At 38.6% G+C, this 26,471-nt stretch overlaps 1 protein-coding gene across 2 annotated transcripts in view; it reads right to left on the bottom strand.

The window, feature by feature from the left end:
* PDE4D (phosphodiesterase 4D) overlaps positions 1-21,276 on the bottom strand; it is a 1,407,338-nt gene extending 1,386,062 nt beyond the window's left edge. The window contains exon 1 of one of the 2 annotated variants that reach the window (XM_070519632.1): positions 21,061-21,276. The gene's annotated coding sequence lies outside the window, so the exon portion shown is untranslated. The remainder of the gene's footprint in view (positions 1-21,060) is intronic. The other variant, XM_070519633.1, reaches the window with a different exon arrangement.
* Positions 21,277-26,471: the final 5,195 nt, after the last annotated feature.

Raw genomic sequence — 26,471 nt, 5'->3', positions numbered from 1 at the left:
TGATAGAACTGAATGAAGATTTGTTTCATTTTTTAATGGATCCTGTGGTCCTCAGAAAGTATTCTGACCACCATACCATAACATAAGACATCATAGTGGCCCAAATAAGTATTACTTTACCATGCGGCATCAGAAAGTCCAGAGACAGTTGCTTTCTCTTATTTATTGTATCCACAGGGCTGATATTGTTAAAAATCAAACACAAAATTTAATAGTGCGGGCTGTTGAATTTTCAACATCAGTTGAATTCACAATGTCACCAAGTTTCCCATATGAAAGTGAGGGCACTGATGTGGAAAGAATAGAGCCCTAAAATGTGGAATGAGGACATCGGATTATGTTGAAATGAAATTGACAATCCTGAAACCCCAAGTCACCCTGAGTCTTCTTTCCCAGTGGACGTAGCATGCCCTCTTTTGTCTGAAGACACTAGCCTTTCTTTGCTTGAAAAGCCTGTGATAACTCACCTGGGGAAGATGACTTGAAAGGGGATGCTCGTTCTCCTCAAGACCCACCACAAATCCAACTACCTCTTGTAGCCACTCGACCTATAACTAGGGATAATTCTTAGCACGCTCCAGGGAGTCAGGCACACACCATAACAAAGAAGGAAGTCGCTCACTCTCCAAAGGAATTGCAAGATTTTGCTAAATATCTTAGTATAAACTTGGGGCATATGTGTGAAAGTAGATTCTAAGGGTGTTAGAACAAGGAGAATGGAACACAACATTGGATTGGGCCAAATTCATTGATGCAGGTATATTTACTAGAGATTCCGGAGTGAATGTATTAGCTTGTGGAGCTGGTTTGGTTACGTTGGTCCTCTTCCATTGCGGATGGGGTGGCTCTAACGATTTATGTAGCTGGTTGACTGAAACTTGGTCTCAACAGTGGTCTACAATTAATGAGGTTGAGATGCCAAGGAATACAAAAACTTAGGGAGATAGGAATGTTGGAGAAGATTTATTATGTATGATCTGCACACCCACCTCCCAATTATATTCTCCAAAAAAGCCCAGAATATACTCCCTTCATTAAGGCATTGATAAATACATAATTGGGTGGAGCACCTATAACCTTGAAAAGCCCTAGGTTACTCACTTCATAGGCCAAGTATGAGCTTGAAGGAAGCTTCCATTGAAATGAGACCACCAATTTCAATGGAATGATGGGATTTCAGAAGAACAGAAGCCATGAGGCAGCAATTTGCCACCAAAGATAAGATGGACACATTTATCGTGAAGGGCACCAGGTACAAAATGGTGATCTGCAAACAAGATTTAATAGGAAAACACTCTAAGTCTGGTGGCCAAATACCTTGCTAGAGTTGCAACAAAGAATGGAAAGAGGTATGTGGACAGACTTCTCAGAATGAGTACAGTATGAAGATATTTGTGTTGCATGTGAACGCTTACCAAAGGGCATCCACTACAGAAGAGGCTCTTTAAAATCATGCTTTCTAATGTCAGTCATAGTCTTTTCCAGCTATCTCAGTGCTACTCAAAGGATCCATGAACAAAGTAGTCAGAGTGTCAGGGATAGAGGTTCTGCATAGGCTCAACAATACACACTTCTCCTTACCACCACTGCTGATTTTATTTCTTTTTTTTAATGTTATTTTTGTCTTTTTTTTAAATCTGGGGTTTTAAAATTTTTTTTATTGAGGTAACATTGGTTTATAACATTATATAAATTTCAGGTGTACATCATTATATTTCATTCCTGTGTAGATTACATTATGGTCACCACCCAAAGATTAATTACACTCCACTACCTTACACATGAGCCTAATCACCCCTTTAACCCTCCCCTCTCCCCCTTCCCCTCTGGTAACCACCAATCCAATCTCTGTCTCTGTGATTTTTTGTTGTTGTTTTATCTTTTACTTATGAGTGAGATCATAATGTATTTGACTGTCTCCTTCTGACTTAGTTCACTCACATAACACCCTCAAGATTTATCCATGTTGTCACAAATGTACTGCCCATTTTCTAATCAGCCAATAACAGAGACAAACACCAAGCCCCTGATATGGCACCATTCACCAGGGGAACCAGCCAGCCACCTGGTAGCAGTTTGATTACATTGGACCTCTTCCATTATAGAGGGGATGGAAATTTTTATTCACTGTAGTAGGCATATACTCTGGAGATGGATTAGTCTAACTGCCCATAATGCATCCAACCATGGACTCAAAGAATGTCTCATCCACCATCATCATATTCCACACGGCACTGCTTCTGATCAAGGGATTGATTTCACAGCAAATTAAGGACAGCAATGGGCTTATGCCAACTAATAACTGATTTTATCACATATCCCATCACCCAGAAGCAACTGGCTGGTTGAAATGCTGAATGGCTTACTAAAGACTCAGTTATAGCACTAATTGAGAGGCAATACTCTGAAAGGACGAGGTTCTGTTTTGTAGAATAAGGTATATGCCTTGAATTAGAGATTTTATACAGTCCCTTCCCCATAGCCAGAATACATGGATCTGGAAATCAAAGGATGGTAGTAAAGGTGGGTTTTCTGACTATATAAACAACAATCCATTGGCAGAATTTTTGCTTCCCTTCCCAGCAACTTTACGTACTGCTGGTTTGGAAGTCTAAGTTCTCAAGTAAGCAAGGAGTCCACCAAGAGTCATAAAAATGGTTTCACTAAGGGGCCAGCCCCGTAGCCAAGTGGTTGGGTTCACGAGCTCTGCTTCAGTGGCCCAAGGTTTTGCCGGTTCGAATCCCGGGGGAAGACATGGCACTGCTCGTCCGGCCATGCTGGGTCAGCGTCTTGCATGCCACAACTAGAAGGACCCACAACTAAAAATACACAACTATGTACCAGGGGGCTTTGGGGAGGAAAAAGGAAAAAAATAAAATCTTAAAAAAAAGGTTTCACTGAATTGTAGGATGAGAATGCCACCAGACCATTTTGGACTCCTTATGCCACTGAATCAAAAGACAAGAAAAAAGGGTAATTCTGTTGGCTGGAATGATTGATTCTGATTACCCCGGGGAAATTGGAGTGCTGCTACACAGTGGAGGCAAGGAGGTCTATGCCTGGAATGCAGAGGATCCTCTGGGGCACCAATAATAAAGGTTAATGGAAAGCTATAGGAACTAAAACTAAAAGGCAGAATTATTGAGAACTCAGACCCTTGGAAATGAAGGTTTGGGTCACTCCACCAGGTATAGAACACTGACCATCTAACAGCAATGGGAATATGGAATAGAAAGGAGGAGGAAGTCATAGACAAACTATGGCCTCTTGATCAATTATGGAAATGAGCACTGTAGTAGTTTTACATATGTTTTCTTTGTATGCGATGTGTATGAGAGCATTTGCATATATTAACCATTTTCTTTTTTTCTCTCCTTCATCCCTTAATTATTTTATATGTAAGTTGCTGAATTCACACTCTGCAATTTAGCTTTAGGTAAGAGAATACTCAATGGGAATGTGACTGAATGTAAAGAGCAAGTAATATAGCCAGCTGAGGATATAAATGACTCTTGAAACTGTGTGTCTCCTCATTTAGGGGGAGGGGCGAGAACTTCTGCACGTCTGTGAAGAACAGACTTGGCTTTGTGTTGTACAAAAGTTCAAACATGGGTAAAGGATGCATGTGGAAGCTAAGTAGCCAAAGGAGTTGGCTACCAGTTATGGATTTATTGCCTCTCAACTCCAAATCCACCTTTCTTTACCCTAATCTGGACTCTTCTCCAAACACTTCTTTGCCAGCTGGCACAATGTTATGTTTTGTGGATAGAGTGCAAGAGGGACACTGCAAGGTATGGCAGAGAAAGGAACATTCCTTCTTCATTCTTCCTGGTTCTTCTTGCTCCTATAGCATACCACCAGTGATGTGTGGGAGACCCAGTGGCACCCACCCTCCAGTGAGTTTCACCAGCTTCCAGTGAGGGCTTCCTACTGAATTTCTTCCCCCCAGGAGGCAGCCTGCTTGCCAGCAGTATATGGGAGACCCAGTGGTACCCATCTTCCAGCAGGTTCTGCCAGACTCTAGTAGGTACTTTCCTGCTCATGATCCTAGCCCACTGGCACCCCAACAGACAGCTCGCCACTCACCAGTCCTGGCCTTTGGCACCTCAAGGAACTGAACTAGCCAGTGGGCCTTGGATCTATTCTGGATCTCAGCCTTGTGGAGAGGATGACCCTTTTCCAAGTTTATCCCTTCCTTTCATATTCTCCCTCAGTCCTAGGTGTAGCAGCTGCTCCCTACATTTGCTATTCCTGTGTTCTTTAGCATTTATTTTCCGCTTTTATAGTTAATCACATTTTACTAGTTAATAATTCTTTATATCAAACTTCCCCTGTTCAAATTACTGGTGTGATTTCTGTCTCCTCACTGGACACTGACTGATATAGTCCCCTTCAGGAAAGAATCCCCTTTAGAAAAGTTCTGATTTTTCCACATATGAATTGATAGTATTAAAAGTTACAGCACCTCAAACAGGACCTTTCACCTAGGAGAAGCTAAATAAATAATTGAACTTTTGCCAATTAGAACCGTAAGATTTGCCTTTTAGAAGATATGGAGAAACTGGAATCTTCATACACTGCTGGTGAGATTGTAACATAGTGCAGTCACTTTGGAAAACACTCTGGCAGTTCCTCAAAATGTTAAATATGCAGTTCTGCAATTCCACTTCTAGATATATGCCCAAGGGAAATGAAAACACACGCTCCGCAAAAACTTCTTCACCACTGTTCATAGCAGCATTATTTATAACTGCCAAAAAGTGGAAACCATCCAAATATTCATCAACTGAGGAATGGATACATAAAATGCATATATGTATACGATGGAATATTATTTAGCCATAAAAGGGAACGACATATTTATATAGGTTATAACACGGATGAACCTTGAAAGTGTTAGGGGAAGTGAAAGAAACCAGAGCCAGTCATAAAAGACCACGCACTGTATGATTCCATCTGCAAGAAACGTCTAGAACAGACAGCTATACAGACAGAAGGTTCATTAGTGGTTACCTAGGGCTGGAGGAAAGGGAATAGGGAGTGACTGCTAACGGATATGGGATTTCTTTTGGGGGTGTTGAAAATGTTGTAAAATTAGATTGTGGTGATGGTTGCACAACTCTGTGAATATACTAAAAACAGTGAGTGGTACGCTTTAAATAGTAAAGTTAAATGTATGTGAATTATATCTTAATAACACTGTTTTGAAAATTTGCCTTTTAAAAGTGGCTTTAGTTCTGCCACCATAGTTCATGAAATGCATCAAAGAGAGGCTAAAATAAAACCAAGAATTAAACCCAATAAATCACAAAAATCTTTATTTTAAAAAGTATATCTGGCTATTTCTTTCTGTTTCATCTTATTTGCTTTTACTTTGTTTTGAGAAACATCTGAGAGGCTAGTGGATGATTTTTCTCAGATGCTTTGTCCTGGGCTGTTCCATCAGACCGCCTGAAGGGTATGCTTTGTGAGATTTAAGGTGTAATGATTCTAAATCAGCGTTGAAGACCAGCTCATAAGAGGCGATAAGCAGGAAGTGTGATGGGAAACACCACCGTCCTTCTGTTTCCCCCTCTACAAACAGAGGCTAGAGCGTCGGAAGGCAGCTTCACCTTCCGGACCTCTCTTCTCTGAAAAATGAGGGTGTTAAAGAGATGGTCTCTGAGCACCGTTGTGTCTCTAACATTCTGGGAGTCTGAGATTCTGTTATGTAGATGTTAATATTCTTTTATCGATGATAGGAGGCAAAGGTAAATGTGGGTGAGATCTAAGCAAATTTTGCAAATGGAATAAATTTTTGATGAATGCTTAAGTGTGATGCCCAGATGATCGTCAAATATGCCTAGGGGCGCATTCCCTCCAAGGTCACCAATGCTACTATTCTTTAGGGAACCAGTCCACCAGCAAATCAGAGGCTATACGGGAATCAGAAAATAACCTGACTCCACAGCATGAAGACCTTTGAATGAGGTTACAAAATTATTTATTACAGTTATTTGCTATACTTATTGGCATTTCCCTAGGAAAAGTAGCCATTCCTTTTCTTTGTTTTAATAAAGGCTTTCGTAGTTTTTCCTGGTTGGAAAAAAAAAATGGGCAATTTTGAAATAATTAAATCCCCTACACAATTTTCTTTCACATTACTCATCTATTCTTTTGCTCCCTGGGGATCTTGCAAAGCAATGCACCTCAGGAAAAATACAAGAAAACGCAATTCCTTTTTCTTTCTCATATTTCTTTTTGTGTGCAATAAGAGAGTCCCCATAAGAGCTTTCCATCATAACTCTAAATGTGCAAGCTAAATCTAATTCTAATTGCTACTTACATTAGCTAATCTCACATTTAAATCATGTTGATGACATTTTATCAGGGCTTTGAAAATTGCCTAAGCAATTTCTGTTTACTTGAATGAATTGTAAGCTAGATGTTGCTCAAGATTTTTAAAATTTAATTTTATTCCCTCAAATTTCACCTCATTTACTCTAGTATGGAAAATGTTCAGAGAATGAAAATCTTCTACCCACAAAATAAAAAGGACATTAGACACACAGCCTTTATCTGCATAATAGAAAATATAAATATAAAATGAATTAAATTATAATATAAACATGGATTTATATAAATGATATAAAGTATATAGAGAATATTTGATAGAGATACAGAAGAGAAGATACTGTGAGATACAAATATAGAATATCAGATACAAAGTAAATATTTATTTAAAATGAAAAAAGAAATTACGACAAAGTACGAACTTTTAGAACGCGATGAAGATTACATGTTACAAAATCTAGAAAAATATATAATATTTTTATTAATTAGCTGCCTGACACGTTTTTAGAATACTTTTATTCCTATAGTTTTAGCTGAATATTCTGGTTGCCTTATCATACGACAATGATTTTTTTTCCAAAAACTTTAAGAAGCATCTCTTTTGTCCATTGCATGTTCTGTTTGGTTCTCCATAAATATTAGCCGATTATTATTCTGAAAAAAGTCATCATACATTGCTGAACGAAATATTGCTCATCATAACAAGTCATAACAAAAGATGACACAAAATCAATGCCCTGGTCATAGAGCAGCCATTGCTGACCTTCACACACTTCTGTTGGCTGTACAAATTAAGCTTTTCTTTGCTGTCATTTTCATCTTCCTTCTGGTTTTTCACTTCCTGCTGGAGAAGGCCCTGGTTCTCATAAACATCTTTACGTCTTCTGTCTTCATTTTAATTAACAATAATCCCTGGTTATTTTGATTCTTTTCCTTATCTTCATGATGTTGAACATTAGAGCTATTAGTTTATATTATGACAATAGAGAGTTTTTGATATTTTGAAGCTTCTGCTGGCCTTCTTTCTTTCAATGTTTGTTTTTGGCTTCCCCTATAGATACTTCTTCCATATTTATATTTTGGTATAGTGAATAATTCTTTAATAAGTTATATAATATAATTAATATGTAATATATCTTACATAACTTATACAACATAATTCATCCGAAATCAAGACATACACAAGAGCAGGAGTTGGCAAACTCTTTAGTGAAGGGTCAGATGGTAAATACTTGGCATTGAGGGCTTTGCAGTCTGTCTCAACTACACAACTCTGCTTTTATAGCACTAAAATAGCCCTAGACAATACATAAATAAAAGCACATGACTGTGTTCCAGTAAAGCTTATTTACAAGTAAGGCAGCAAGCTGGATTCGGTCCCCAAGCCATAGTTTGCCAACCCCTACCCAAGAGTAATTAAAATGCATTTTTAAAGTGCTGCCACATTGTACTGAGCCACACAATTACTCATATCACTTACTCTTATAACAACTCTTATGCTGCCTACATTGACTTATTAGTGACGTTAGGTGTTTGGTCAGTTGAATGCTTCCTTCTTCTGGTTGTTTGACTGCATTGCTGGCATAGGGTGTGCCATTTCATCTGGAACCACAGGAGTTTAGCAGGACAAAGTGCACCTGAAATGCTAAAATGATCCAATACATTGGGAAGCATAAAACATGTGACTTCACACACATTCTTTGTTCTATGGCAACAGGTTTGGGTCTTACATGGAAAATCTGATAAATTCTATTATGCACATTTCTCGTCAAAAAAAAAAGTATGGTGTATTTGTAATTGATATGAGGCATTAGCAAATATATTATGGATAGAAGAGAATTTCCATTTTGACTAGAAATCAATGAAAACAGTTTTACACGTTTGGAAACCGAAATAGTTTTCCCAGACTAACTTCTGGTTCCCTACATTTCAAACCCCGCTACTGGACATAACATGTGGTGCCAGACTCCACATGACACGTTTGTATCATGACAAAACCCTGGTTGTACCCCTTCCTGTCACTCTGCTGGGTGGCTTGACATAGTGGGCCACAGGGGTGTTCCTGGAAGCCATTCCAACACCAGCATAGCTAGCTATAACTTAGCTCTCTATCTGTCTTAGTTTCCTATAGCTGCTGTCACAAATTACCACACATTTGGTGGCTTAAAACAAGACACATTAATTCTCTTACAGTTCTGGAGATCAGAAATGTGAAATCAATTTCACTGGGCCAAGATCAAGGTGTCAACAGGGAAACACCCCCTCCAGAGGCTCTAGAGAACAATCTGTTTCCTTACATTTCCCAGCACGCCTTGGCCTGTGGGACCTTTCCTCCACCTTCAAAAGCTAGCAGTGTAGCATCTTGCTTCAGTGGTAACTTTCCTTCCTTTTTGTGTCAAATCTCCCTCTGCCTCCTTGTTAAAAGGACACTTATGATTGCATTTATCCATTTATGCAGATAATGCAAGATTATCTCCCCATCTCAAGAGTCTTAATTCAATCATCTCTGCAGTCTCCTTGGACATATAAGATAACATTCATAGTTTCCAGGGATTAGGACCTGGATACAACTGGAGGCCATTGCACAGCCTATCACACTATCCTAAGTATATGTATATATGTAAAACAGATGTCTCACATATAGCCCAAGCTAAGTGTATGTCCAATTCAACCTCCCATCAGCTTGGCCACTTTACCACCATAACCCAAAGGGAAATATGACCTAGAAGTCAGAGTAGAAAGAGCAGTCTCAACTAATTAAAGTTAAAATATCTCTTTTGTAAGATTCACAAAATCTAGGACTTTGTTACATCAACCCAATTAATCCTCACATCTCTATTAGGTTTTATAGATGAAGTACTTTAGTTTCAAAGACTTTGCAAGGGTCGTGAACAGGAGCTCAAAATGGGACCATGCAAATGAGGGACCCTCTGACTAAAGCTTCAGTAGTTTTAGATAAATCCTCCTCTAAACCGTTATTTAAGTCTCCCAGGGTTTTTTGTTTGTTTTCTTGCATTTGTGGTCATAGGCATCTCCACGCAGATTTTCTAGTGCCATCTTGTTTATTTTGGTTTATTTAATTTTTTTAAATTGAGGTAAAATTCACATCACCTAAAACTCACATCACCTAAAATTAGTACAATTCAGTCACTTTTCATACATTTTCAGTGTTATGCAAACCTCTATCTAGTTCCCAAACATTTTCATCATCTCAAGAGAAACCTCCATCCTCATTAAGCAGTCTCTCCCCATTCTCCCCTTTTCCTAGCTCCTGGCAACCACTAATCTGTTGTCTGTCTTTATGGATTTGCCTATTCTGGATATTTCATATAAATGGAATCATACAATATGTGACCTTTTGTGCTTGGCTTCTTTCACTTAGTATATTTCCAAGGGTCATCCATGTTACAGCATGGATCAGTACTTCATTTCTTTTTATGGCTGAATAATATTCCATTATATGGATATACTACATTTTTTATCTATTCATCAGACATTGGAGTTGTTTCCACCTTTTAGCTATTGTGAATAATGCTATTATGAACATCTGTAAGGGTTCTGCACCCAGTTCCAAAGTAGGGGGTTTTTCCTCCCAGACCACCAAGCAATTCTCCAACACCAGCTGGTGTCCTACATTTCAACTCAATTCTGACACTATCTACCTGGGGACAGCATCAGATTCCACAGATTAAGGGCTCAGTCCTACAAGGCTGCCCCCCTCCCACTTCAGATGCCAATCGCAAATTCTGATTGTCACCTGTGCTTCTGACCAACCAACTGCAGGTTGGAGATTACAATGACACCCTCCTTGGGTTCAATTAATTTGCTAGACCAGCTCACAGAACTCAGAGAAACATTTTACTTACTAGATCACCAGTTTATTATAAAAGAATATGACTCAGGAATAGCCAGATGGAAGAGATGTATAGAGCAATGTACCAGGGAAAGGCCAAGAGCTTCCATGGCCCCTCCGAGGGTACCACTCTCCCCAGATCACACTTGTTCACCAGCCAGGAAGCTCTCTGAACCCTCTCCTTTCAGGTGCTTATGGAGGCTTCCTTACACAGGCATGATTGATTAGATCACTGACAGTTAGCAATTAATCCAACCTCCAGCCCCGCTCCCCTCCCTGGAGGTCAGGGGGCTGAGACTGAAGGTTCCAACCCTCTAAACACATGGTTCTCTTGGCAACTCATCTCCATCCTTAGGTGCTTCCCAAAAGTCACCTCATTAACATAGCAAAAGACACTTTTATCCCTCTCATCACTTAGAAAATTTCAGTTTTTAGGAACTCTGGGCCACAAACAGGATGAAGATCGAATTGTATTTTTTATTATCAGCCACAATATCATATTCATGTACAAGTTTTTGTTTGAATACCTGTTTTCAATTCCTTTGAATATATAACTAAGTAGAATTGCTGGCTCATATGATAATTTTAACTTTTTGAGGAACTCCCAGGGGTTTTTGCAAGTTAAGCCTTGTCTTTAAGTGTAGAATAAAAACCAGTTTCTCCTAACATGGTCATGTGGGGTAGAGCTATTTTGGGAAGAGCCTGGCCAAGAAAGTCAGAGAAGGGAAAATGAAATTCCCTAGATCAACTTCCCAGTGGCTCTCAACCCCAGCTGCACATTAGAATCACCTGGGTAATTTTTTCCAAATGGCAATTAAACACTTTGGGAAAACTTGATTAAAAAAAAAAAAAACCTTGGGAAACAGGTTATTCTACCAAACATCTCCCCCAAACTGAGTTAAATTGCACCAACCAGACAAAGCCCTTGTACATAGTGGTTCTGAGACAGATTCCAGCCTTATCCTGTGTGTAATATCCCCTCTGGCTTTGGGAAGCCTGTTCCTGAGACAATCCTGAAGGAGAGTGTTTAAAACTTCTCAGAACCATTTGAACTGCCCATGTGAGCATGCCATAAACATTTGAATTAAAACTATAATTACCAAATGACATCCATGTCGGCGATTTTACAACAGCAGGGGGAATGGGATGGAAGCAGGTGATAGGAGAACGTTACCAAAAGGAAGGCAGAGAGAAGCCAAAGACAAGCCACTTTACCACGCTGTGACTCTTGTAGCGGGATATTATTGAATACAGGCCTAATAACCATTTGTCCTCCTTCCTGGCTCACAGAACCCTATAAAGCAACCTGCCAGCCCCAGGAATTAACTACGATATATATAAGTCAGCATTTTCCAAGTTATGGAATATGACCCATTTGTGAGTCATAAAACCAATTTAGTGGTTTTAAAACCAACAAAAAACTACAATTATATTTCCTCAATTACTAGACACCAACAAATGTTAAGACACATTAATTTGCAAAGTTTTTGAGTTAAAATAATACTACATTAAGTATACACATAGAATTGAGATATGTCAAATTTTAAAAAGTAAAAATGTATATATTAGACTCTAGGATATAAAAGCACTTAAATAAAGATAAAAATCAAACTTTCACATGGTCTTTGCTATACAATAAGATCAGCAGGAAAGTTAGCCCTGAAAAAGAATAGCTAAATCCATCAGTCAGAAAATTTCCAGGGCCGGCCCCATAGTCAAGTGATTAAGTTCGTGTGCTCTGCTTCGGTGGCCCGGGCTTTTGCTGGTTCAGATCCTGGGCACGGACATGGCACTGCTCATCAAGTCATGCTGAGGCGGCATCCCACATAGCACAACCAGAAAGACCTATAACTAGAATATACAACTATGTCCTGGGGGGGCTTTGTGGAGAAGTGAAAAAAAAAAGATCGGCAACAGATGTTAGCTCAGGTGCCAATCTTTAGGAAAAAGAAAAACAATTTCCATAGGGTGAATCTGTAAAGTACAAACATTATGGGTACTTTATATATGTTGTGCATAGAAATGAGGGCTTTTTCCAGTGCAAACTATTGTATAGGAAGGTAAGCTAAGTTTTCTTACTTTGGACATCGGTAGCATTAAAAAAACAGCAATAGCTACCATTTATGGAAAATTGATTTTGCCATATATTGTGCTAAGCATTTTGATTACATTAGCTCTTTTGGTCTTCCCAACAACTCTGTTATATTTCAAAGATAAAGAAATTTATGCTCAAAGACATTAAATAACCCCCATATGTTTACAAATTAAGACATATACTTCTATACAACTCATAGACCCATGAAATCACAATAGAAATTAAAAATACATTTCAAACTGACTTATAATAGAAATAATGCACATGAAAACTCATTGGAGGCTACTAAAGCTATGCTTAGAGGAAAAATTATAGCTTTATATGCATGTATTAGAAAAGACAAAATTCTGAAAATCAATGATCTAAGCATTTATGTGACAAAGTTCAAAGAAAAATAGCAAATTAAAAGTCAAAGAAACAGAGCGAAGGAAATAAAAATAAGAACACAGATAAAGAAATAGAAAACAAATATGCAATGAGAGGTCAACAAGCGGAGATTGGTTCTTCACAGAGGATAAATAATTTGCCTAAATGACTGAGCTGAGATACCAGCTGAGAGATCTTTGGCTCTCTAAGCCAAGCTCTTAGGCCTTAGGTCTAAAAAGCTACTCGTAACCTGGTCTGGAGGCCACTGAAGTACATAATCTTAATAAAAGCAACTCTGACCATTTATAAAAGATAGAACCAAAAATGTAAGTGAAGTCTGCTTTTTTTTTTTTAAAGATTTTATCTTTCCTTTTTCTCCCAAAGCCCCCCAGTACATAGGTGTGTATTTTTAGTTGTGGGTCCCTCTAGCTGTGGCATGTGGGATGCTGCCTCAGTATGGCTTGATGAGCGGTGCCATGTCCGTGCCCAGGATTCGAACCGTGAAACCCTGGGCCACTGAAGCAGAGCACGTGAACCTAACTACTGGGCCACCAGGTGGACCCGTGAAGTCTGCTTTTACAAATGGACTTCAACAGGGAAATCATTCTTGTTATTGCCACGTATTTGCAAAGTTTGATCTTTTGAAGACCACATCTTTTCTATTTTAAAATTATTTTATAGGGGGAAAAACCTGAAAAAAATAGTCAATAACTGCTTATGTGAAATATTTCATTTTTATATTGAATAAGAAACTATTAGATTAGTATTTTATACAAGAGGGAGAAGAATTTTCTTAAATAACATGCTCTAAGAGATTATTCAAATTACTCGGTAAACAAAAACACTGTCTTACAATTACTATTAAGATCTTAGGTGGCCAGAATTGTACACATTTAGCTGAAATAGTCCCCAAACGCCTCACATAATACACTGCACTCTGTGATATATGACAAATATTTATTCAATAATTCACTGCATTGGTTTCTCCATTTTACTCAGGGTGTTTACATACCCATTTCAGCTAAAAACCCCAGTGGATCTTGGAGCGTGTCTTCAGGACAAGCAGCATCAGCATCACCTAGGAACTTGTTAGATATGCAGATTCTTAGGCTGCATCCCAGACCTAACGAATAAACCTCTCCAGGTGGAGCCCAGCCATCTGGTTTAACAAGCCCTCCAGGTGATTCGAATGCACACTGAAGTCTGAGAACCACTGCTTTAAGGTAAGTTGAGAAAGCCTTGCAGAAGTGTCTCAAAATGTCACCTGCAGCTGTAGCTATAGGAAGCTCACGGGGTTCCACACACCCACAAGTGGTGGCAGTTCATACAGAGTTCTTAACAGCTCTGACCGAGGCAGGAGACTAATTATCAAAGAAGGAGCTTCTGGGTCTCTCACAGGAGACAGGCTCTACGTTGCAAAAATGGGCCATCAACAGCGCTTCCCCACATGCTGGAAGAAATGACAAGAAACTGAATGAGCTTCTAACCCCCAGATATACTAGCCTGCACGTTTGATCATTCAGCAGGGTAGAGTTGCCCCACCACTAAAAAAGGACATTAACAGGAAAATAGAAGTAAACGAGCAAATAGAAAAAAAACAGTATTTCAAGGACAGCCAATTAGAAAATGACTTGATGGAATGAGAATAAGACGCACGAGCACTTTATCACCAATTATCCTAAGGAGACAATGACTATATTTACTCGTCTATATTTTCCCCTGCCTTATTCCTGCCTCTATTTTGAGAATAAAATGAAGAAAAACGTTTCCCCTGAGTTCCCTTAAGCTCACACTTTTTCGACTAACAACGGTTGCGACAGCCAGGAGGCTCCTTGTGAGTCTAGAACACCAGTCTCTTAAAGTGGAGCAGAACACTTGCCCTTCCCGCTTTGTTTTGTTGTTGTTCTGTTTTGTTTTCATTTTTTTAATGTACCTTCTCCTTTCCAAGTCAAGCGAGAGATTAAACTGAAGTCCTGAGTGGAGCTCCGTTCATGACTGGAGGGCAACAAAAAGGAACATGTGCACATTTCACTATTTCTCCTTCTTACCTGACATTTTCCTGCCTGAAAAAAGACAAAGAAAAATGGTTCCAAAATTGTCTTGAACAATGGAAACATTGTTAAAATGAGTCCAAAAAGAAAAACTTAGGCTTACAGATCCATAATTTAATTACTTTCAACCTAGAAAATACATCTCTGTTCTGTTCTGCCTAATATTGTATTCTCTACACATAGCTTCGTCCTGACAGTTACACCCACAGAAATAAAACTATTTGACAGCATTTTTATGACCTTCAACAAAAGCAAACATTTGAATTATCTTAAGTTGCTGGGCACTTCGGATACTCACATCTATCCATTTGTGTATTTCTAGCACGTAGCAGGTGCTGAATATATTTTTATCTTTTTAATTCTATTCCATGAACTGGGCACTAAGTTTTTATTTTCTCTTGTGACTTTTTTTGTACCAGCTTTATTGAGGTATATTTCACATAGCATACAACTCCCCTAATTAAATGTACAATTCAATGGTTTTTAGAATATTCTCAAGAGTTTTTCAACCATCACAGCTGTGATTTGCTTTAAGAGGCTTTAGCCAAAGGAAGAAGGGACAGAAAGAGAACTCCTTTCTCATGTTACATACAAGCCCATATTGTGGTTATTTTAACTGATGCATTGTATACAGGTTTGGGGGGGCAAATTCTTTTACCCTACATGGAGATGGCAGGAGAGGGGAAGGAAAGGAAGGCAAAGCAAAGCGAGTTATCTATGGTAGCTAATCCAATCCTCCTAACAAGCCTCCACCCTACTGGGCAATAAGTCAGGATTATGTCAATTAACAAAATTTAAATATATCATATGCCTTTTGTTGTTGTTGTTTCTTTGTTTTTTGAGGAAGATTAGCCCTGAGCTAACTGCTGCCAATCCTCCTCTTTTTGCTGAGGAAGACTGGCTCTGAGTTAACATCCGTGCCCATCTTTCTCTACTTTATATGTGGGACGCCTACCACAGCATGGCTTGACAAGCGTTGCCATGTCCGCACCCGGGATCTGCACCAGTGAACGCCGGGCCGCCAAAGCAGAACGTGCGCACTTAACCACGGCCCCATCATATGCCTTTTTATCTGATGCAGTCAAGAATCATATTTGATTTAAAAGCCAGTTAAAGTGAAGAGCCATAAAATATATAATACCTGCTACAATCATTTTCATTTAAACCATATATAGAAATATATAGATTTGGTCAAATGAGTCCTTTTAACTTGTCAAGATGATATACGGTTTTTCACAACATTGTTCTTCCACTTTTTCATTACAACATTTGTTCGTACTTGATTCAGTCTGGTACTTAATATATGGTAAAATTTAGGGCTTTGTTGGCCACTGTTAGCTCTGGATTTGATTCTTTCTCTTTGCTTCTCCTCTTTTCCAAATTGAGATTAATCAGTTCAATTCAGAGTATATATGATTTCTTCAGATTCATGTTATGGACTGAATGTTTGTGTCCCCCCAACAAAACTCATATGTTGGAGCCCTAATCCCAGCGTGACTGTAGGAGAAGGTAATCAGTTTGGGAGAGCTCCACCCTCATGAACAGGATTAGTGCCCCTATAAGAAGAGGCCGGAGAGCTAGCTAGCGTTCTTTCTGCCAGGTGAGGATACAACGAGAAGGCGGCAGTCCCCCAAGCTGGAAGAGGACACCAGATACCAGATCTGCCGGCACCCTGATCCTGGACTTCCCACCCTCCAGAACCGTGAAAACTCTGTGGTCTAAGCCACCCAGTCTGTGGTCATTCGTTATAACAGCCAAACTAAGATAATTCATCATTTTATTCTCCAATAAATCATCAAATTAAATAATCCGTTATTGTAAGCCTTCCTCTAAGTCATTCTATGCTACCGTTTTCGTCTAAGAGCAATTCATAAATGTTCATGATTATAGTCTTAAATTTTAGGATTTCCTATAGCAGAAGTTGGCAAAATTTTTCTCTAGAGGACCAGATAGTAAATATTTTAGGCCTTGTGGGCCACATGGTCATTGTTGCGACTACTCAATACAGCCTGCAGTCGAGGCAGTGTCTATGCCAGGAACTGTACTCCGGCCTCCGCTCTTAAAAGTTCCTCACACTACACCCTCTTCACTCTGATCAGGCCTGTTCTGGTCCACTGGCCCTTCCAGCATCTCTGAGGCTGTGGAAAATTCCAGGCATGGAAAAACTACACAATCCCCTGCACACTCAGCACCGCCTTGGGGAGCCAGGAGCACACGTCAGTCTCACCCTTCTAGCTTTCTCCAAGGTTACCCCATGTCATCGCCCTCACACTACATTGGTCATGGTCCAGAGCTAAAGGCTTAAGTTGACCTAGAACTAGAGTCCTTGGCTCCCTCACGCTTCCACCAGGAGCAGACCACTAGCTCAAATGATCTGTCTCCTCCATGCCTTTCCTGATGTGTCTATGCTCTCCCCATTGGAGGCCCAGCCCTAAGAAGGACGAAAGCAAGGACCTTAAGGAAAAAATAGACTATTAGCCCATGGGACCAGAAGGGTAGGGCCTGCACTTGCTCTGATCCAAATCCTTCTTCTCAGAGGAACCAAACCCTCTAGACTCTGAAAGAAATTCCACGTCTAGACTTTTCTTTTAATATTTCAGAGCCTTAAAGAAATTTAGAAAATCCTTCCTTCTCTTGACAAGTCTCTTGACACGGAAAATCAAGCTTCCCATGCTGCTAGCACTATTAAAAATATCCTATGGTAATTAAAAGCTGAACACTGACTTTTTCTTTGTATTCCTGTTATAAAAGCCCTAATCCCATCCTAGTCCCATAATTTCTCATTCCCCCACCCCCTGCTACAGAAAGATGCCTGTGCCTGACCAGGAACAAAGTCATACACATAGAAATTCAGGAGAGCAGAGCATATAGCATCTTTCAAAAAATTTTACCTTCTGTTATATACTTAACTTTCACTAATTGAAGAGAATGAATAGATAAATGAACAAGTTGGAAAGTAAACTTGCATGAGAAAGATTAGGACAGAAAAGAAGCAGACTCAGAACACTCAGGAATGGTTCCTCAATACATCAAAAAAGTCACTGAGACCATGAACCACCTCCCGTTATCTGTCCTTAGAAAATAAAAATATATCCAAAGGAATTGAAATCACAATCTCAAAGAGATGTCTTCACCTCCATGTTCACTGCAGCATATTCACAATAGCCAAGATACGGAAACAACCTAAAAGTCCACTGATGGATGAATGGATGAAGAAAATGTGGCATATACACACAATGGAATAGTATTTAGCCTTAAGAAAAGAAGGAAATTCTGCTATTTGTGACAACATGAATAAACCTGGAGGACATGATGCTAAGTGAAATAAGCCAAACACAGAAGGACAAATACTACATGATACCACTAACAAAAGAAACCTAAAATAGCCAAACTCAGAGATGCAGAGCAGAACGGTGGTTATCGGGGTGGGCGGGGCTGACGGGAGGAGGAAACAGGAACTATTAGTTAAAGGGTACAAAGCTCAGTGATGCAAGAGAGGAATAAGTCCTAGAGACAGCACAGTGCCATAAGTAACAACATGGTATTGTATACTTAAATATTTGCCAAGAGGGTAGATCTTATGTTGTGTTCTTATCACACACAAAAAATAATAATAAATACAAAGGGCAGGAGAAATCTTTTGGAGGTGATGGATGTTTGTGGCAAAGATGTGGTGCTGGTTTCATGGAGGTACACTTATCTCCAAACCCATAAAGTTGTATACATTATAAATGTACAGCTTTTTGTATGGCGATCATACCTCAATAAAGTGGTTTAAAAAAAAGAAAAAAAGAAAATGGTACATTTTATAAAATCTAGGATACCACTAATTTTTGTACCACTAAAAAGATGTTTAAATGCTGACAACTGTGACACACAATCAATTTGAAAGGTGCATTCTAGTTTCAGAGATGCTGAAACATGGAGAAAAAAATGAAATGTATGTCTTAGAAGTAATGAAATACGGTAGTAGAGATGACTGAATCCTAAAAACAAAAATTAACTGATTATTTAAAATTATATTGGAGATACCAAAAAAAAGCTACAAAAGTAAAAAGTTGAAATGAGAAATTCTGGAATAATTAAAAAGAAATATTTTCAGCACTTCTAACGTATAGAATTTACTATAGAAAATGTAACAAAGATGTAGGGTTTTGAAACAAATATTTAAGTGCTCCCAAAATGTCACAATATTTAAGTAGTACAGTTAAGAAATGAAAAAGTGTATACAACTGGAATTACAGAATTGCCATTAGTATCTGAAGAGGTTGCTGAATAATCAAAACAGTTAGTACAATTTTCCCCCTTTATCCATGGAGGATATGTTCCAAGACCCCCAGTGGATGCCTGAAACCATGGACAGTACCAAACCCTATGTATGCTATCTTTTTTCCTATACATATGTACCTACGATAAAGTTTACTTTATATATTAGACACAGTAAGAGATTAACAATAATAATAAATAGAACAATTATAATAATATACCATAATAAAAGTTATGTGAATGTGGTCTCTCTCTCTCAGTATTTTATTGTACCCTACTCACCCTTCTTCTTGTGATGATGTGAGATGCTACAAAGTCTACGTGATGAGATGAAGTGAGGTGAGTGATGTACGCATTGTGACGTAGCATTAGGTTTTGTGTCAGAAGGAGGATCATCGAGCCATGACAGCATCAGTGGTTGGGGATCCACCAAAGGGATGATTCACGTCCTGGGTAGGACAGAATGGGATGGCATGAGATTTCATCATGCCACCCAGAACAGCTCACAATTTAAAACTTACAAGTTATTTCTGGAATTTTCCATTTAATATTTTCAGACCTTGATTGACTGCTGGTGACAAATCGTGGAAAGCAAAACCGCAGATAAGGGGGGACCACTGTAATAGGAAAGCATGAGACTATCTTACAGCAGAGTGACTGGTTCTGGAAGTTCTCAAAGCGCAGAGAGCTATGTTGAAAGATGTTTTCTGAGAAGCCTGCACAAGCTATAAAAAGTCTGATGATCTCTGGACCCGGTTTGTTTTTGCCTAAAGAACAGCAATACAAGTCCTGCCAATTATATACTTTCCTACCATCTGCACACCAAAGACATGCATAGTGATAGAAAAAAATTACCTTATATTAAAAGAATGAAGCATAAAAATAATATACATGAATTTTTTAACTATACCATTCTAGGCTGTTAAAATAAATTGAACTAGCAGAAAGCCATAGCATCCAAGTATGACCAATGTTAACTTCTTATAACTCAATTTCCTACTTATACCTACTAGTGGCTATAAAAGTTTATAAAATTGGGCTTCTGATTATGAAAATATTCAACATTGGTAATGGGAATATTTTGCATCTTTCAGTGCATAAAAGAGCTATCAAGTCAAGAACATTTTAATGAAATGAGGAATAATTTAATTTAGAGATGCTTATTTAATACTCTCATTTTATATTGTCAATTTAGGGGAAAAAAACACGTAACCTTGGTTTTGACTTAACGATAAAACGTGAAACTATGTGTCCTGACATGAGTCCTTTGATCTAATAGGACAACTTGAAGCTCTGAGCCAGCTCTAGTACCCGGCCTCCCAAGCTACTGAAAATTACCATGAACATTAATAATGATAAAAAGAGGGAGTCTGGTTTATATAAATGCAAGTCAACACAAACAGGGAAAGGACCGTTTATTGTGATGGATGTGTTCACTGAATGTAAAAAACAAATTATTAAAGATAGACTGAACAGGAGAAATCTATTAATATCCAGGCTCCCTGCAGTAGAAGGGGATTAACCACATGGAAATTAAAGAAAAGCTAAAGGAAAACACTGAGTTCACATGTGGAGAAAATATTAAAAGCACCTCACTGCAGGCAACGAGATTAAGGCAATGCATTTGCAAAGCCAGTTCTAACATTTATTAAATGTTATGAAACGGAACAGTATAGACCCAGAGGCATGGCATTTCAGGCTGTTGATGGAAAAATAGAAACAGGCAAGTAAAAGGATCACTCCTTTAAATAAAGCACAAGGAAGGTTCATCAACACCAACAATTTTTTGCAACCTTGTAAATGCATCAGTACGAACGAAGGCAGGCATGCCCTGTGAAAATTTAGGAAGACTCAAGATCCAGCAGCAACCTAAAAAGCATCCAAAAGTTAATTTTAAAGAGCACTAAGATCCGGATCCACTGGGCTGGAATAAGTAGAAGAGGAAGCCACCTTGGAGATGTTATTTGAGAGAGGCGATAAAACTCCTCACTTAAAATAAATCCCCGGCCTGCTCTGCCACAGTTCATGAAATCCCTTTATTACTTACCCCTTTAGATAAAGCCATTTAAGACCCTACATTAAAATATTAGTATTACCTGGACAACATGGAATGGCAAATCATTTCTAGCTGCCACGAAAGCCTTATTTCCTGCTGGTCCCACTGAGGAAATGCCTTCTGCCCTGCCTTCCTCGCTGGTGGACATGTTCTTCAGGACTCAGCTTAAATATTAGCTCCTCAGTGACACATTCCGTACCACTCCAACCATGCTGGAAACATTGCCCTTCTCTCCTCTGTGCCCCCTGCACTCTACACGGCTCTGCAGCACTGCTGTCATCATCTATAGTTCCATGTCGACATGCGCGTTTTCCTCACTGGGCTGGGGCTCCTTCAGAGTTAGATCCACGTTTCTTCCCCCATCATTGCCCAGCCTAGGGCCTGGCATATTAAGACTCCAAAAAAAGAAAAATGAATGAGTGAAAGAGCTCTAACTATTTGGATAGCTAACTAGTATTCATGAAGAAACGCAGTGCAACCTAGAAAACTTATGCTGAGGGCCAAGGTAGGCACCGTAGGGGTGACCCTGAAGCGAGAGGGCAACGCCACGCAGCACTGGGCTGTCTCGCAGGCTCCCACAAGTTCTCTCATACAAAACCGATGCTCAGTAAACACAGGAGCACAGCTGAGGAGGTGGAGGGTGAAGAGAAAAGGACCCCGATAAGAAAGAGGGAGCACAGATGGGGGACACAGGGAACCAAAAATAAGCCCCTTCTTGCAGAGATTTGCTTGGATCAAGTCCACCTACCTTGCCTGATGTGACAAGATTAGTGTGGTGACGTAGAAGGGTGTCAGAACATCAGAGAGAAGACCAGAGTTGAAGTTTTGCATTGTCACTGGGTACCTCCCTGAACCTCAGTTTGCTCTCTGTTTCTGTCTGCCCACTGAGATTTGAAAGATTAAATAGAAAATAAACGTAAATTCACTATTCAAAGTGCTCTAGGAAGGAAAGACATTATTTGTTTTGGTCTAACCAACAAGACAATGTAGGTGAAAAGCCACTTGTTAGCAAAAATAGACATATCATATGCCAGCAGACTGAAGACTGGCTCCAGCAATTTAGGCTGGCACGGTGACCAGCAAAAATTCTTGAGCATTTTATCAACAACCTTGATGACAGGCACAAATTTCTAACACACAAGTATCGACACTAATAAAGGAAAACTTTTGTTAGCTATTATGGATTAAACCAATTGACAGAATATAAACAGAGGCAAACGGTAGTTCAAGTTAAGTTAGGCACGTTATGACAAGCCTAAGGAGGAGGATAAAATTTCTTTCAGAAGAAAAACATTTCATGGTGCATTAGCATTGACTATAAACTTACCCTTATTGGTTTCCTTCTATTTGATACCAAAATGAGCTGCTGATACAAGTGTTCCACTCAGAAGAAAAGGAGAAAAGAAGAGATGCAGATAGGATGACAGGCACAAGGCAATAAGGGGCCAAGCGAGGAAAATGGTTAAAAGAAGAAATCATAAAACACTAGAACCGGAAGCAACCTTACAGATCACCCAACGGAAAGATTGTCATCTCTACACATAGGATCGGTTTGGCCAACATGGGGCAATTCGACATTTTTTTTTTTAATTCAGATACTTTGTTACAACAACCTGGACCTGCACACTCCACCGGTCCCTCCACTCTCGGCAACTTCTAATCTCTTCCCGTCCCCAGAAAACATTGGGGTCTCTGAGCTCCAAAATCCAATCCCTTCATTTAACTCAGGAGGAAACCAAAGCCCAGAGAGGTTGTGACCTGTGCAAGTTTTACTGGTAGTGCTACAACTTAAAATCCAAACATGCTGATTTCTACCCAATATTAGAGCTACAAGTTCTAGTAGGAAGGACCCTCGGGTAATAATTTAGTTGGACAGTAGGAACTAAGGGTCTTACCGTGAGGTTGCATTTGCCTATCAAGTACCCAGTGTTTACTTAATTACGATGACGTGAGGTGTGGGAGATGAAAGCCTCCCCAGGCCGTCCCATGACATCACTGCTGTTGCTAACAACATGCTCTTTCCACCACGCTGTCGACTCAGGTAAAGGCACTGTTCATCTCAGTGACCTCTAAGGTGTTTACGGCCTGTGCTTGTTTGACCGCTTATACAGCATGTTGTTGTCTACAACGCAAAAGGCATTATTTGTAAACACATGTTTTATCCAAGATTTCGATTTGTGCATTTACTATAAAAGGCTTGGTTTAGAGATCAGAAAGTTAGTTTAGTCTGAGAGATGAGAGTCAAACATGATTTATTTTAAGGAAAGGCAACAGACACAGATATCCTCATATTGCATAAGACAGCTAAGGTGAGGGGCTGACTTACTCAAAATTATCCTACCTCTGTGGGGGGGTTTTTCTCAAAGTGAATTTTGCAATTTTTTTCACTTTAAAATCTAATAATCTGGCATTTATTCCAAATTATCTGCTGCTGCATTTAGATAATTGCTCATTTTTACCATTTATAGCCTGCTTTTAGAATATTTAGCAAGGTATATCTGGGGCTTTGGGGAAAAATATGGCAATAGAGGAGCCGAAATAATACTCACAGTTACTTTTGTTACAATAAAGATGATGGATTTTTAAGTTTCTGCTTTCCACAATTAAAGGCTTACTAATTACATCAAATATACCGGACTTTTAAATAAAATCCATAGTTTTTCCTTTATGGTCCTATAATTACCAACACAAGACTGACCCCTACTGGGAACATCTGTCCTCGGTCAACAGATCATGATGTGAAAAGCTGAATAGCCTAAACCAGACACCTCCCAGGGCCTCAACAGATCATCCAACTCAATTCTTTGTGAAAAGCTGAGCGAGGAACTTTCTGAAATCAAAACCTTCACCAGTTTTAAGCAGTTTTTATGTCTAATTATCCTTGGCATTTTGATAAGTAGAAAGTTTTAAGAAACTTACAAACGATGTCAGTGTATGTTTTGATTGTTAATTACTGCTTCAGATGATTATGAAGAGTGAAAACACTGAAGCAGTATTATCCAATCAGATTTGACCACCCTATACATTCCAGTTAGAAAAGTCTTAAAATTTTTTTCTAAGTATCAAAAAGCTTTTAAAAGACTGGAATCTTTAGGACAAACTTACATACGGACAAAACCCCAGGTTTAATAAAAAAGTATGCAGAATCAGTAGACAAGAAGGCTGATTTCACTTATTTTCCTTAACGCTTCATATTATGGTCTGTTATAAGATCTCACATGAAGTAATTTTCAGCCATATGACTTTAATCTTCAAAATATCTTTCCTATGGTTTGACTTTGTTTTTGGATTTTTTTAAATAATTGAGTCTAAAACACACCTGATTCTAAAATATATATACACAGATATAGATATGAGTAACGGAGATAAACTGGAATCATGGGCTCTCAGAAAATCAGAGATTGCATTTCATTCTGGCATACTATTCTTAGCAGTAAACTGTTCTGCTCTCTTGGTAAATTATCACTGAAATATCTGTCACCAGGACCCTTCAAAAGGTCACAAGTTCTTACTGGAAATTGAGCAAAAGGCCTCTTCATTCCCATGTTGGACTAGTCTACAACTGATCAGAATGAAAGTACTTCAATTTTAAATATCAATTATAGTTTACTTATTTCTTACAAAAATAAAGTAATCTTTAGCCCTCTGTTTGTTTAAAATAAGGATTTATTTGTTTTACTGGAATATTCAAGAAGACTCCTTGTTATTACTGTTAGAGAGATGCTGGCTGCAATATGTAAAATTTGTGGGGCCTGGAAGAGGGAAGAATAACTTTTTGTTATATTCTCTAGAAAAGGCTCTAGATATTATAAGTGTTCTCAGTTTTGACAGAAGAGCCCCAAAAGAGGTATTAGAAAGTGTGTAGACCTAGTCAAATACATATTTTATTTTTTGTTATGAAATAGGCATGGTTTACGGAAAATATAATCTATTACGGAAAACATAATTTATTCTAGATCTTCAAATGAAACAAACGATTCACTTAATTCTCCAAGATGGAATCTGAAAAAACTGTAAACAGTTTTTTACCTAATTCTTAGATTCACTAGGGAATTATGAAACTTATATAGCAACGCAAATATGCCCTAAACAACCGAAAGTGACATTTTAAATTTTTTGTTGGGCTGTTACCCTATTATCCCATTATTCTTCCCATTTTATTTCCTCAAATTGCAAGTTTGAACAGTAAAGTTAAGTAGACACTAAGACATAGAAAAATCCATCAGAAGTTACTCATTATACTGTTAAATTTGGGAATATATCCTCCACTTATCCCATGGAGTATATTTGTCCTACAAAATCAAATAATAAATACATTCCCAGGTTAATACAAATAAGCAAATTCTCTGTTTATTAATGTGGTACGAGATGCCAACTTTCAAATCACTTGGGTATCCAGGAGCAAATAATTTCTTTAAGGCCGAATAACCACAGTTTATGTTTTACAGTAATTTGTTTGCCTGGAAGACCCAAAATACAATGATGTCAAAGTATTATACTTTTTGCAGGTTATGTTGTCTTAAGCAAGGAAATGCAAAAGTGATTCCAAATGCCATAAAATTAGAATTTCCAATGTCTCATTCTTAAGTGAATATTTCAAATTTAGGCAAATACTATGATGATGGATAGACGTACATTTGAATTGTCTCTTAATACTGATTTTAGTAGGTAGTAACACTCTTACTTTACTCCAGGTGTGTAACATTTGCAGGTTTTTGATCTTGAGGATAAAAGTAAACATATAATTTAAAATAGCCATATCCACATAGTAAAAAGCATTTTAACTGCTTCCTCTTTTAATCATGATAAAAGATTTTTGTGACATTCCAAACAGAAATATTTAGTTTCTTCTTCTTGTAGATAAACAGTTCACAAATACCAGCTCTTTTTAAGTTACACTTCCTATAACAATATACAGAAACTTTCTTCTAGATGTGGCAATCAGAATCAAGCTCCTGGAAAAGACGAAAGCTAAGTCATGACCCATATGTCTGTTACATTTGCTAGACCCCAAATATGACTTCCCTGAAGGCAGATGCCAGAATACAAAGGTGTGAGAATTAGAATGATGAATGGCTGAATTCCATAGCCCTACTCACAAAAGGGATATTCAACCTTAAAAATTTGCTCTAGTACTCTCAAATTTTCTGTAGAGAACACTCCTTGATAAACTCCTTATCATAGTCTCTCAGAGCAATGACAATCCTGATGACATTCTCTCCTCATCATTTCTAAAAAATAAAAGCAATTGGAGGTGACATCAGAAACATGGCGGAGTGAGCAGTTTTCTTTGTCTCTCCTGCTTCGAACTACAACTAATTGGACATTCATTGATCAACAAAGGATACCCACACAGCACCTCAGGACACCTGAGACACCCATGCTGCTATACATCAGAAGGTGGGCAGACTATACCCGAGGAGGAGGTGGAGATAGGTGAAAACTCTCCAG

This window comes from Equus asinus, chromosome 10 (genome assembly GCF_041296235.1).
Source record: "Equus asinus isolate D_3611 breed Donkey chromosome 10, EquAss-T2T_v2, whole genome shotgun sequence".
Taxonomy (NCBI): Eukaryota; Metazoa; Chordata; class Mammalia; order Perissodactyla; family Equidae; genus Equus; species Equus asinus.
Note: the sequence above shows the minus strand (reverse complement) of the source record. Positions and strands in the feature narration are given on the sequence as shown.